This window comes from Schistocerca piceifrons, chromosome 2 (assembly GCF_021461385.2).
Source record: "Schistocerca piceifrons isolate TAMUIC-IGC-003096 chromosome 2, iqSchPice1.1, whole genome shotgun sequence".
Lineage (NCBI taxonomy): Eukaryota > Metazoa > Arthropoda > Insecta > Orthoptera > Acrididae > Schistocerca > Schistocerca piceifrons.
Window position 1 is genome coordinate 614,903,527 of NC_060139.1, and position 14,467 is coordinate 614,917,993.

Sequence of the window (14,467 nt, forward strand, 5' to 3'; positions counted from 1 at the left end):
CGGTTCTAGGCGCTTCAGTCCGGAACCTCGCGACCGCTACGGTCGCAGGTTCGAATCCTACCTCGGACATGGATTGTGTGATGTCCTTAGGTTAGTTAGATTTAAGTAGTTCTAAGTTCTAGGGGACTGATGACCACAGATGTCAAGTCCCATAGTGCTCAGAGCCATTTGAACCATTTGTTTGTCACTCTATTTTATTGATCCTGTAGCAAAGGTATGCTGTGGCTCTCAATCTTAATTATTTTACATTTCAAGACACAAGACGTTAGCTGGCAGTGGGCATCGATTTATATCAATGTGGGCTTTCCTTTCAGATATGTCCAAAAGAACAGACACCAGATATATTATTAAGACGATGACAGTCAATGATCCCTTCAGTGCAGATGCATACCTAGTTCTAATTTTTACTGGAAACCTAGTAGTGTGAGCTACAAGTTGAAAATTTGGGTATGACGTAAGGCGTGCTAGGGTATTCCGTGCAGTTATCGTGTCAACTTTGTCTCGATGGCAGAGTTGTCAGCGGATCTGCCTAGGAAATGGGAGACCTGGGTTCGAATCACAGTCTGACCCAAATTTTCAATTTCCCCACTGATTTAAATCATTACCCACTGGTAGCTAATGCGTTTAATTCATTTGTGTGTCTTGATTAATAGCGGCTGTAGAATCAGAGTGGTTTCTGTTCTTTCGGACAAAAGAACCGAGTGAAGGGATCAACAATGAACTTCAAATGGTGCAAATCGTTCAAATGGCTCTGAGCACTATGGGACTTAACATCTGAGGTCATCAGTCCCCTAGACTTAGAACTACTTAAACCTAACTAACCTGAGCTCATCACGCACATCCACACGCGAGGCAGGATTCGAACCTGCGATCGTAGCAGTCGCGCGGTTCCGGACTGAAGCGCCTAGAACCGCTCGGCCACCACGGCCGACTCAACAACGAACTTCAACGGTTGTTAAATAGAACAATACTGAATAAAATGAAAAAAAAAGAAATGTGGTAACGTGTTTGCCTGCCCTGCAGCGGACCCGCGTTCGATTGCCGGCTGGGTTGGGGATTTTCTTCGCTCATGGACTGGGTGTTGTGTTATCCTCATCATCACCACGTCAGAAGTCGCCCAATGTGGCGTCACCTGAAATAAGACTTGCACTCACCGGTCGAAATTCCCCACAGAGGGCCTCCCGGCCAACAATGCCACAATATCATTTGTTTGTTTTGTTTGTTTAACAAAAATTGGGACTCAACATCTGAGGTCATCAGTACCCTAGAACTTAGAACTACTTAAACCTAACTAACCTAAGGACATCACACACATCCATGCCCAAGGCAGGATTCGAACCTGCGATCGCAGCTGTCGCGCGGTTCCAGACTGAAGTGCCTAGAACCACTCGGCCACCTCGGCCGGCTTTTTGTTTAACAAACCAGTTTATTTTTGCTGTTCAGTCTCTGTACATTCGTTCTTAACATATGAGTACTTGCTTTATACATGTATTTTTTGCCAATATATACGTATTTCTTGCCAATCCTTATCAGGAGGCCGCCCGGATTGGCCGAGCGGTTCTAGGCGCTACAGTCTGGATCCGCGCGACCGCTATGGTGACAGGTTCGAATCTTACCTCGGGCATGGATGTATGTGATGTCCTTAGGTTAGTTAGGTTTAAGTAGTTCTACGTTCTAGTGGACCCATGACCTCAGAAGTTAGGTCCCATAGTGCTCAGAGCCATTTGAACCCTATCAGGACGCTAGGATCCGATTCTTATCTTGCGGTTGGTTCACCAGTGACTTGAGCCTATTTCGCATCTGAAGATGACAGTTTAAACTATTGAAACAGGGAAACTGATTCCAAAATAATGTTTTCTTGTGCAGCTGACCACTGACTTGTTATCAAAAGAAAAAAAAAATGTTCAAATGTGTGTGAAATCTTATGGGACTTAACTGCTAAGGTCATCAGTCCCTAAGCTTACACACTACTTAACCTAAATTATCCTAAAGACAAACACACATACTCATACCCGAGGGAGGACTCGAACCTCTGCCAGGACCAGCCGCACAGTCCATGACTGCAGCGCCTGAGACCTCTCGGCTAATCCCGCGCGGCTGACTTTGTTGAGTTACAGGAGATCTAACGTTTAGCGTGGAGTTCGAATCATGGCGCAACTCGTCATTTTTCGGACTAACAAATAGTGTCAGAGGTATAAGAATTGATAAGTGACAGATAAAAAAACCTAGGGGATATGAACCGAGGCCTTTAGCTTTATGGTCCGTCTCCTAACCAGTTAAGCATCTAGCCATACCAATTTCAATATCGTCTTTAAATGATCACCCACTGTTTGAGTACGCAAGAAGTAAGAAAGGCGTGTGCGACCAACGTCACAAGATAATGGTCGGCGTTCTTCCACAGCCTAGGACGTGCATCCAAGTGAGTGAGTGGCACAGAGAGATACACACACAGCGAGAGGGACAGATAGATAGGGAGAGAGAGAGAAAGAGACGAGTCACTTGTGTCGCAGGAGGCAGGACGGGTGGAGAGTAATTCCGGGAAGTGTCGCCGCGCGCCGCTCGCCGATATCCATAACCGTAATTGCGAGGAGCAGAGTAGCGGCGCGGCGCGGAGGCGGGCGCGGGGGCGGGCGCGGGGGCGGAGGCCGCGGCGGGCCGGAGGCGGCCGGGGGCAGCACTTGGCCGCCGCCAGCGCCAGCGCCTCGGCTCCGGCGACGACGAACTCGTTTGTTGATGAATCACGCCGGCTGATTGGCGCGCATGCGCCGCACAATATGGCGCACAATGGCGCAGCGCTGCGCCCCCTTGTCGCCGCTGCTTCAGGTGGCATTCACCATTGAAACGTTTGTTTCTCTCTTGCTGACTTTCAATTCTGCCGTCTCTTCTGGCTCCATTATTCCCGGCATCCCCCGCGCGCTCCGGGCCCAGGCCCCCCCGCCATTATTCGACTTCTTTTCAGGGGGTCTCAATGCTTCATTAGGAATCTCGAGTCATTTCGGAGATAGACGGGGCCGAGGCCGGGCCCGCAGCCGCCCGACAATGGAAGGAGCTTCATTTTCTCTGTGAAATAATAACAACAATAACAACAACGTATCTGGGTGCGCGGACAATGCGGCCGGGCGCGCCGTGTTTGGGTTTTGGGGGGAGGTGGAGGGGCGGGGGCGGCTCTCCATTGGTCGGAGACGGCCGACGAGAGGAGACGAGGACGCGACGGCATGCGGGGAGCCAAAGGAGTGCATTCCGGAAAGCGAGCAGCTGCCGCGGCTTCGGGCCGAGGGCCCCTGCCGCGCCCGCTGCCGCACAGTAGCTACCTCCGTCGGCCGCTGACACCGTCTGGTGTGATAGGCGCGCTAGTCTTTCAGTTCTTCAGTCCAACGTCCCATAAGGACTGTTATTGCTGGACTAGCTAACAGTTTTAAGGAAGACATTCCTATCGGCCTCGAATCAGAATGTCACCTATCCATCTCACGACACTCGTGCCCCCCAGTGTGATAACTAGGATAACGGGCGTCCAGGCAATCTTCGACTTTCATACAATGACGGCTTCCGTGACTATTTGTCTGAGATGTTGGTGGAACTCCCGGGTCGTATGGTCGTGGTGCATGAAACTTTTTTGTTTGTGGCGTTTCGTCCACAGCTGCATTGGCCATCTTCAGAAGTGCTCCCCGTTCTGTTGGCTCTTGCCGACTGCTGGGTCAGACATCAGAGATTGACATAAGTACTGTGAAAGTAGGCCATCCTTGAATTTTACACGTGATCGGCAGAGGTAATTCTTGTCGTAAAATGTAACTGTCGATCTATCGTCCGACACAGATAATAACTTATTGATACTGTGAAGTGGCTGTCTCTGTATCATTAATTTCATGATAATCATCGAAGCAGACGAAATGAATTAAAATTTGTGCCGCAGCTGGGACTCGAACCCGGGTCTTCTTATTTTGTAGAAATGCTAACCAATACACCAGAGCAGTAAGCTTTATATACACCATTACTCAACACTCAGCTTAGGTAGTTCGTGCAGCAACGTTGACCATCGTACTGCGGGGGTGTAATGGTTAGCATTTCTGCCTAGCAAGCAAGAAGACCCGCGTTCGAGTCCGCCGGCAGGGTAGCTCAGCGTGTTCGGTCAGAGAGGCGCTGGCCGTCTGTAATAAAACAATTAAATAAAGGAATCAACGAGCAACTTGAACGGATATCGTATGACGTCCGCCCAGACCAAAACACAACGATAATTACCGAACAAAAAAGTTTCATGGTTCCTGTTTTTCTGGTTCAGTTGTTCTCATGTTTATATATTTCGATGGGTCCTCTATATAGCCATGAATAATAGTTCGTCATTGCAGATAAAATTTTGATTCCCGAAAACTTCATTTCTTCACTTACTGACTGAAGAAGACACTCTGCTTACCCATTTTCTCTTTAATGCATACCGTCTCTTCGCCTTTTTATTCGTTTAATGATGTAAATATAGCTTTACAATGAAGCAATTTTTTATTTGTGCAACACGATTTAAAACGTGCTTCGGCGCACAGTCCAAAGTCGCATTGCTAGCAACAGCAACACGGTATTTTTTTACTTGTTCATTTGACAATGAAAGCAAATATATTGCTCACGCTTTCGTTGTGTTGGCTGACTTGCTGTAACGAGAGTGGTTCCACTTACTAAATGAGGACAAGAAACGAACTTCTTAGAATTACGGACTTCTACGTGCTGTAGAAGTGTTGCTACAAGCCAAATCTGTTCTTAATAATAATTTTGTGCTTCTCAATGGCCTGGTGCAAGTCTTTCTGTTGGACTGCACTTCAGTGACTTCCGTGCCTCTACCTTACCCCAGTTATCCAACAGAGGAAAGAGGACCCACAATTTAACGTGAAATTCGAAGCACGCATTGTTTCTAGCGAATCTCAACACCGTTCAGAGATGAATCTTAGGTTAAAACTCAGACTGTAAAATCCTAGTTCCATCGGAATTCGATCGTGTGACCTATTCGTCTGTTTGCACACCCTTTGCTAAACCAACAAGCTCGAGACCACATCAGCATTCGTCGTATTTTCTAAAGGAAGTCTAGCGCCCTACACCCAAGAATACTTTGTAACTTGTGTGGTCATATATGGGCTTACAATATGAAATATGTAATGAACATTTATTAAAATAATCAACCTTCGGTGGAATGATCTTGCGTCTGTGATCTCGTTGATGAAAGCAGAAAAGCAGTTTCGGGTTTCAGCGCTGCCGTGGCACCTGATGGAACTAGCTCTGAATGTTTCATTGCGGAAGCTAAGATTGTTTCTTGATTGTGAGTGCCGTCCTGGCGACGACTGCTCAGGACTTCAAGACACCAGTGCTGTCCAAGTTCGTCGTGTAACAGAAAACAGCAATTATTTCATACATGGCTACGCCCTTCCCATTTTAATTCCTTCCCATCACTTTCCTTCTCTTCATCCTTCTTCTTTTCTTCTCCCTCCTACTTTTTCCTTCCTTTTCTCATTTTCTTTTATCCTTCAAAATTTTCAACGCGTCACAAAACCCTGCCCACACGGAAACGGCACCCAGAGCAGGTGTCTCATACGTGCTGTAAACTTCAGTAACGCCAATGCGCGCCTCGAACAGTTTCTATTAAAACCTGTAAATTATATTATGTATACAACGATTATCGTGAATATTGCAACAAATTGTGTATACGTTGAAAGGAATCCAGCGGAGTCAAGCCCATCTTCCAGCCCCTTTAATCACCCTGGACATCTTTAAGATACACGTATCGCATTGGCCTTTATGGTGCACTAACTTCCTTGAGTCGCACTAAGGTTCAATAAGTTACTACTCACTTTTGAACGGAAAAGTGTACCACAACTCTAAGCTCCGCATTATGGTCCAGACGGGACCGATAGACGCCGTGTTTTCCTCCACCAATGACGCAGTTTTGCTGTGGTATTGAGAGTTCAAGGGTAGCGTCATTAATTACTAGTCGAAACGTCCTCGGTCTCACGTTTGAACCTCGCCACCGCTTAATTAACAAAAAATCATCAGCAATGGCGGCCGAAGACTTCCGGCAAAAGAAGTCATCCTCATTCTGCCAACGGTCTTGTCAAAGAGGGCGGAGGAGCGGACAGAGGTTCAGGGCACTCCATTGGCCTTGGGGTGGGAAACTGCCCCTAAAGGCGGGAAAATCAGCAATGATCAACGGCATGAGGAAGAAAAACGCAATGGAAACCACTGCGTTAAAGACTCATACTGTTTATCTACAGGAGATGTGGCCTGTAACTCGGAAAAGGTGTCATGGTGATCTCTGTACTAGTGGAAGATTCCAGACTAGTCCCTCATTCGGATTTCCTAGCGGGGACGGTCAAGGGGGAAGTGATCATGAGATAAAGATTAAATAACCAATGCAACGATAACGGTCTACTAGACGGGGCGTGGAATGTCAGAAGTTTAAACGTGGCAGGGAAACAAGAAAATCTGTAAAGGGAAATGCTAAGGCTCAATCTAGATATAGTGGGGGTCAGTGAAGTGAAATGGAAAGAAGTCAAGGAATCCTGTTCAGATGAGTATAGGATAATCAAGACTAGCTGAAAATGGTGTAACGGGAGTAGGATTCGTTATGAATAGGAAGGTAGAACGGAGAGCGAGTTACTGTGAACAGTTCAGTGATAGGGTTATTCTCATCAGAATCGACAGCAAACCAACACCAAACACAATACTTCAGGCTTAAATGGCTACGTCGCAACCAAAAGATGAAAAGACAGGGAAAGTATATGAGGATACTGAACGATTAATTCTGTGCGTAAAAGGAGATGAAAATCTAATAGTCGTTGGTGATTGGAATGCGGTTGTAGGGGAAAGAGTAGACCAAAGACTTACGGGAGATCATGGGCTTGGCACTAGGAATGAGAGGGGGAAAGAATAATTGCGTTCTGTAATAAATTTCAACTAGTAATAGCAAACACTCTGTTCAAGAATCACAGGAAGAGGAGTTGTAGTTGGAAAATGCCGTGAGGTACTGGAAGAGTTCAGTCTGACTAAGTCATTGTCAGGCAGAGACTCTGAAATCGGATTCTGGACTGTAAGTCGCACCTGGAGCAGACATAGACTGAGATCGCAGTTTAGTTGTAATGAAGAATAGGCTGAAGTTTAAGACACTAGTCAAGGAAAATCAATTCTCAAAGTAGTGGGTTACGAAAGGACTAAGGAATGAAGATATGCACTTGAAGGTCTCGAAGGCTATAGACACTGCGATATGGAATAGCTCAGTGGGCAGTACAGATGAAGAGTTATGGACATCTCTAAAAAGGGCAGTCACAGAAATTGGGAGGAAAAACATAGGTATAAAGAAGATAACAGCGAAGAAACCGTTGGTAGCACAAGAAATACTTCAGGTAATTGATGTAGGAAGGAAGTATAAAATGTTCTGGGGAATACAGGAATACAGAAACAAAAGTCGCTTAGGAATGAAATGTATAGGAAGTGCCGGGAAGCTATGGCGAAATAGCTGCAGGAAAAATGTGAAGAACTTGAAAAAGAAATGATTATTGGAAGGACTAATTCAGCACATAGAAAAGTCAAAACAACCTCCGATTAAATTAAAAGCAAGGGTGGTAACATTAACATTGCAATGGGAAATCCAATGTTCAATACAGAAGAGAAAGCGGATAGGTGGAAATACAACTGCTGGTAATAGCTGATGACGTGGTAGGAGAAGAACAGCAGTCGATGTAGAAGAGACAAGGGATCCTGTATCAGAATTTAAAGGAGCTTTGGAAGACTTACGATCGAATAAGTCAGAAGGGATGGATAACATTCCACCACAATTTCTAAAATCATTGGGGGAAGTGGCAACAAAACGACTACTCACGTTGGTGAGTAGAATGTATGGGACTGGTGATATACCGTCTGACTTTCGGCAAAAACATCATCCCTACAATTCCGAAGACTGCAAGAGCCGACAAGTATGAGAATTACCGCACGATAAGTTTAACAACTCATGCGTCGAAGTTGGGGACAAGAACAATATACAGAAAAATGGAAAATAAAATTGAGGATGTGTTAGATGATGATCAGTTTGGCTTTAGGAAAGGCAAAGGCGCCAGAGGGGCAATTCTGACGATGCGGTTGGTAATGGAAGCAAGACGGAAGAAAAATCAAGAGACGGACATAGGATATGTTGACCTGAGAAAGCGTTCGACAACGCTGTAAGATGTTCGAAATTAGGGGTAAGCTATAGAGAATGGCGGGAAATATATAATATGTACAAGAATCAAGAGAGTGGGAGACGAAGAAAGAAATTTTCGAATTAAAAAGGGTGTGAATCAGGGACGTAGTCTTTCGTCCTTACTGTTCAATGTACACACCGAAGAAACATTTACGGAAATAAAAGAAATGTTCAAGAGTGGAATTAAAATCCAAGGTGAAAGGATATCAATCATAAGGTTCGCTGATGATATTGCTATTCTTAGTGGAAGTGAAGAAGAATTACATGATATGCTGAATGGAATGAACACTCTAGTGATTACAGAATATGAAGTGAGAGTAAATCGAAGAAAGACGGAACTTAACATCAGGATTGGTGATGACAAAGTAGTTGAAGTTAAGATTCTATTAACTAGGCAGCAAAATTACCAGTGAAGGACAGAGCAAGGAGGACATCGAAAGCAGACTAGCACTGGCAAAAAGGGCATTGCTGGACGAGAGAAGTCTACTAGTATCAATCATAGGCCTTAATTTGAGAAAGAAATTTCTGAGAATGTATATTTGGAGCACAGCAGTGAAACATGGGCTGAGGGAAAACAGGAACAAAAGAGAATCTAAGCAGATGAGATGTCGTACTACAGACTAATGTTGTAAATTAGGTGAACTGGTAAGTTAAGGAATAAGGATGTTTTGCGAAGAATGGGAAAGGAATATATGGAAAATATTGACAAGAAGATGGAGGAGAGGGATAGGGTATATGTTAAGACATCAGGGAATAACTTCTACGGTACTAAAGGTAGTTGTAGAGGGTAAAAAGTGTAAAGGAAAACGGATATTGGAATACATCCAGCAAATAGTTGAGGACGTAGGTTGCAAGTGATACTCTGAGATGAAGAGGTTGCCAGAGGATAGGAATTCGTGGCGGGTCGCATCAAACCAGTCAGAAGACGTATGAATAAAAAAAAGGAGGGGCGTGTGTCAGCACACCAATATCCCGATAATTCTAGGCTTTGTTCACCTCGAAGCCGCCGCTTCTTAATCAAGTAGCTCTTCAATTTGTATCACGAGTTTGAATCACCCCTTCCAATCCTCCCACCAAGGAGAGATAATCCCTGGTAGTACTGGGAATCAAAACCGAGTCCTCTGCATTGCAGCCAGGGACGATGACAGCTGCGCAACGGAGGCGAACGATAACCTAAGCACACCAAATAAAATATTAGTACGTCTCAGGTGACATCGAGCTAATATTGTGTGACACGGCCTCTAGATTCGGTAATGGTCGTTTGGCTAGGAGAGAGTCCACAAGTAACTCCATGTATGCCATACCCTGCTGAAGACAGTCACTGATCATTAGATCCCATAGTTTCACCCAGAGTTCCAAATAATTGCGACATTTTGTATGGTATTAGCATCAAGTGATGTAGCAGACCAGACGAGCTGTGATAGGGTGTTGAATGTATATCAGATCAGAAGTATATGCGTACAGCCCTGTGGATACGAATGTTCTCATAATGGAAGATGGGATGTCTCCAGTGTACTCATCATGAAGATGTACAAGAGACGGCAAATTTGGTAACCGAGTATGTTGAAATAAACAGCCTGGATCATTTTAATGGTAAACTGGGTGAGTGGGCCCAGGTCATAATAAGATAAACACCTATAAAACATTGTACAACCGCCTCTGGCAACTACTACGCAGTGCGGCTTATGTGTATCATTGAAACGCCGGTGTACTAGACGCCTAACATTACTTGGAAAGAGGGAGAACTGAGAATTGCGGCTCGTAGATTACAATATACGCCTCCAGTCAGCTACTGCCCATTTTTGTTTTTGTCCAACCATGACGTGTAGCTTCACATGCCAATGCCTTTTGCAAAATACCAGACTGCAGTATTCGAAATCTGGTTGTGATGGACTTTCATTCAGTGACAGCAGAAATCCCTTTTGCCACTGACAAGGTGTGATATTCTTCTCCGGTCACTATCTGTGAGGATCTGCTTATAACTACATTTATTACTCTTTGTTACATGCTTCCAGAAGGTACACCATTCCCTGTGTGCACCGTGGAGCGGCTGCGTTGATATATCAGCAAACTACACAACTTCCTGCTCGGTGTTGTCATGTGCACGTCCAAACACGATATCTGCTTCTCTGCCAATCTTTCGTCTACACTTCACCCAGATTACTGCGCTGAAACCATACAGTCGACTGAGACATACACACCAATTGTATCCCATGACTTCGTCAGTGTTACAGGGCCACGTATGGCATAAAAGCGTGGTGTCAGTTCTATACTATCCACACCGTTCCATAGCTAGAAGTGTACTCCTTTTACGAGAGACGAAAATATTTTGACCGGAGAGCTTGTAAACTAGACTTTCTCACAGTTAGAGAAAAATCTGGAAACCGAATACTGGATTACACTCCATGTCCAGAATGTGGACACACGTGTATATCATGACCCTAGGAGACTGGATTGATGCAGCTCCCCGTGTTACTCCGTCCAGTGCGAGTCCCTTAATCTCCGAATAACTACTGCCACTTACATGAATCTGAATCTGCTTTCTGTATTCATCTCTTGGTCTTCCCCTAAAACTTTTACACCCTCCCCGTCCCTCCATCCCTCTCCCCCCCCCCCCCCCCGCACACTTTCCTCCAGTACTAAATTGGTGATGCTTTGATGTCTCAGAATCTGTCCTATCAACCGATCCCTTCTTCTAGTCAGGATGTTCCACAAATTTCTTTTCTCCCCAGTTCTAATTAGTACCTCCTCATTAGTTACGTGATCTTCCCATCTAATCTTTAGCATTCTTCTGTAGCACCACATTTCAAAATCTTAACCGGATGTAGAGTGAAAGTGGGTACCAAAACACTCTAATCAAAGAAACACAACCTAAGACAAAAAGCGACTTACCAGGAAGGAATTATACGAATGGGACGGAAATCGGTAGATATGACGTACAGACAAATAAATTACTAGAATTGCAAAAAAAATCGGATGATTCGTTCAAGAGAAAAGCTTCACGAATGGACCAAACCAGTAACGCGTTGGTCCATCTGTGGCCCTCATTGAAGTAGTTATTCTGCTTGTCATTGATTGATAGATGTCGTCCTGAAGGATATCGTGATAAATTCTGTCCAATTGGCGCGTTACTTCGTCAAAAAAATTGGAAATTTGTGGTTAGTACTTTGGGACCAAACTATTGAGGTCATCGGTCCCTATGCTTACACACTACTTAATCTAACTTAAACTAACTTATGCTAAGGACAACACACACACCTATGCCCAAGGGAGGAGTCGAACCTCCGACGGGAGGCGACCGCGCGAACCATGGCAAGGCGCCTGAGACCGAACGGCTACCCAGAGCGGCAGTTCGTCAAAATCCCGAGCTGACTGGAGGGCTCGTTTCAAAGTGGGACTCACCACTGAAAACAGTTCCACTCCAGTCAACGAGATTCCAGGCCGAATATTTGTCTGGAGACGCCCCGGACAGCGGTAGGTACCAACTTGACTGTCTCCTTCCATACGGCCCGACAACCAGAGTCATTGCATGGGGTGCCATTTCATTTCATAGCAGGACCCCTTTGGTTGTCATCATCAGCTGCACCCTTACAGCAGAACCGTACGCCTACGATGCTGTACGCCATGTTTTGTTGCTCTTCAACGCAAGCGGTGACAGTTCCTACTGCCTGTCTTCGTGCTCGCCAAACCCTATCTTGGCTAGTAATGTTACCTGATCTCTCCCCAGTCGAGAGCATTTGGAGCATTATTGGCAGAGCTCTCCTGCCAGCTTCGGATTTTGGTGATCTAACGCTATTGGGCAGAATTTGGGGCCACATCCCTCAGGAGAATATCCAAGAGCTCCATCTATACCAAGCCGAATATCTGCTTGCATAATGGCCTGAGCGGGACAAAAGCGTTACTGAGTTACTCAATTTGTGATGTTAATTCTCTTAAATAAATCGTCCATTTTTTCTGAAATTGGAATTATTTGTTTATCTGTACGTTTATGTCACATGTACCTATTTCTGTCGCATTCGGATAATTCCTTCTGGTGTGTCTTTTTTTGTTTTGTTTTAAATATTAAGATAAAAGAAAGCATTGAATGAGAGCTGAAATGAACAGAGCTGGTTTCTTTCAGATTAAGCAAAAGGGATTGTAAAGCAAGGATGAGTGTAAAGACATTTCCCCAAACTGAGAAAGAGTTATCGTAAGAGAGAGTGCGTACAGGAACATTAAACATAATTTTGGAGAAGTAGATATAATTGTGTTTGTTTATAGCTTACAGATAGGAAATTTGAAGAACAGAAGAAAGAACAGTCGACAGAACTGTTGTGACGAACTGTACGATAGAAAAGGGCTTCTGTAAAGTGTGGCAGATGAGGACGTTGCTGCTAAAGAAACAGGTGATCGCGAGATGAGAACGGAATTCCAAATGGTGCTGAATAACATGAGCTGACGCTAGTCAACAGGAGCCGATGATTTATCTTCGTATTTTCCAAAACAATTTGGAGGAATTTGAACTAGAATGTTTTCAAATCGAGTGTAACATATCGATGAAACAGGAGACTGACCATCCGCCAAACCTATAATATCATTGCAAAACAAGGCAGAGGCCGAGAAATGCACAAACCGTTGGACGTACTCACTAGCATCGCCGAGAACCTGCTCAGCGCAATTTGTATTTTTAGTTCTATATAAGGAGTGATGTGGCGGTGGTGGTTTTTGGGAGTGGGGAGGGTAGAGAGATTGATTTCTGGAATAAAACCATAGTAAACTGTAAGTATACAATCTCCCATAAACCATCACCACTTTCATTCTAACCTAAAATTGAAAACGAAAACTCAGTTGCGTATAGCCACCACAACACAAACATAAGACGACAAAAGAATCACGGCAGCATTTTCCTCATCTGAGAAATGGAGTCCCTCCATTCTACATGGTGACCGTAGCAAAAAGTTCCACTGTCACATTAGTGAAAGAGTTAATTTGCTATGTTGGTTTCACAGGATGCTGGTGCGCGATATTGTTCATACGTCTGCTGGGATCAGCTATATGAGATATACAAGGTAGTGTACAGACACGTCTGAAGGGTGGCAGTTTAGGGCAGAGAGAAAAGTGCTACAGCAAGCGTAGGAAAAACCCTCAATGACAAGCTAAAAGGGTGACAGGGCTGTTGGCGGATTATGCTGCCAACAGGGACAGTTCATGCAAGCTCTGTTAGTAGTTGGGAAGTTATTGTTATTTCTGTGCATTGACTATGTCTCCTAAAGCAACCGCAGAGGCTTCGGTCCTGTAACGGGCCAAGGTAGTCATTAGATAGGTCAGTGTGATTATAAAATCGGGCGCTCAGTGTCAGCTATCGTGCAGGGACCGTTTGTGATTCACTTGTTGTCAGCTTTCCTCTGACAGAGAGCCTGGTGCTAGGCTGTACAGTTGTATAACTGTAGTTTTTTTTGGGGGGGGGGGGGCAGTCAGTATAGCTGATAAACAGAGGTTCTGTTTTGAGCAATCCATGTTCGGTATGCAGTGACATGTGAAAGCAAAAGTCAACAATACAACATCGTGGACTACGCAGGGTAGCCACAAACAGTTACACGACAAGGCAAACGTAAAGAAAAGACCAAACGAAATCGTAAATGGAACCAAAAACTCTTGAAACGTAGATAGCACATCGAAATTATTTTTAGCCTGAAGACAGAGTAATAACTGTGATATAGAAATATTGTCTACGATTTCAATTTAAGGTAGCAAATTTATTATCTGCTCGTGAAACAGTTTCCTCGGCGAGCCCATTTAGTTACGCAGCTGGCGATGCAATATGGTGACAGCAGATAATCTTCGCAATATAAATCAGGTATCACCAGAAATTATTAATTGTAAGAATGACTGTGTAGCCCAGAAAATGACTTTGTAATGTGCAGTTAAGAACTTTTAATGTAATTTGAGTCTTCCTTACAGGAACTGTCCACGCCTTCACATGTGGTCACGAGTACAGACACGAATTTATCCCTGGGAGGCGAGGGCAAGACTCTAAAATTGCTGTTTTTGAGGTAAATTAGTTGGTCAGTTTCGAGACGTGACATTGTATCAGAATAAAATCTTGCAGATGGCTCAAAAAACTTATTAGATCGCAGAAAATTGATGCTTATTCACTCACTTCTAGAAGTGTATGAGAATTCTGTAACGAATAACAACTCACTGCACCAGAGTCTCGAGGAATCTCACAAACAGAATAATTTCCGTGAGTACCAGGAGGCACTAATTGAAAATTTAATAAGA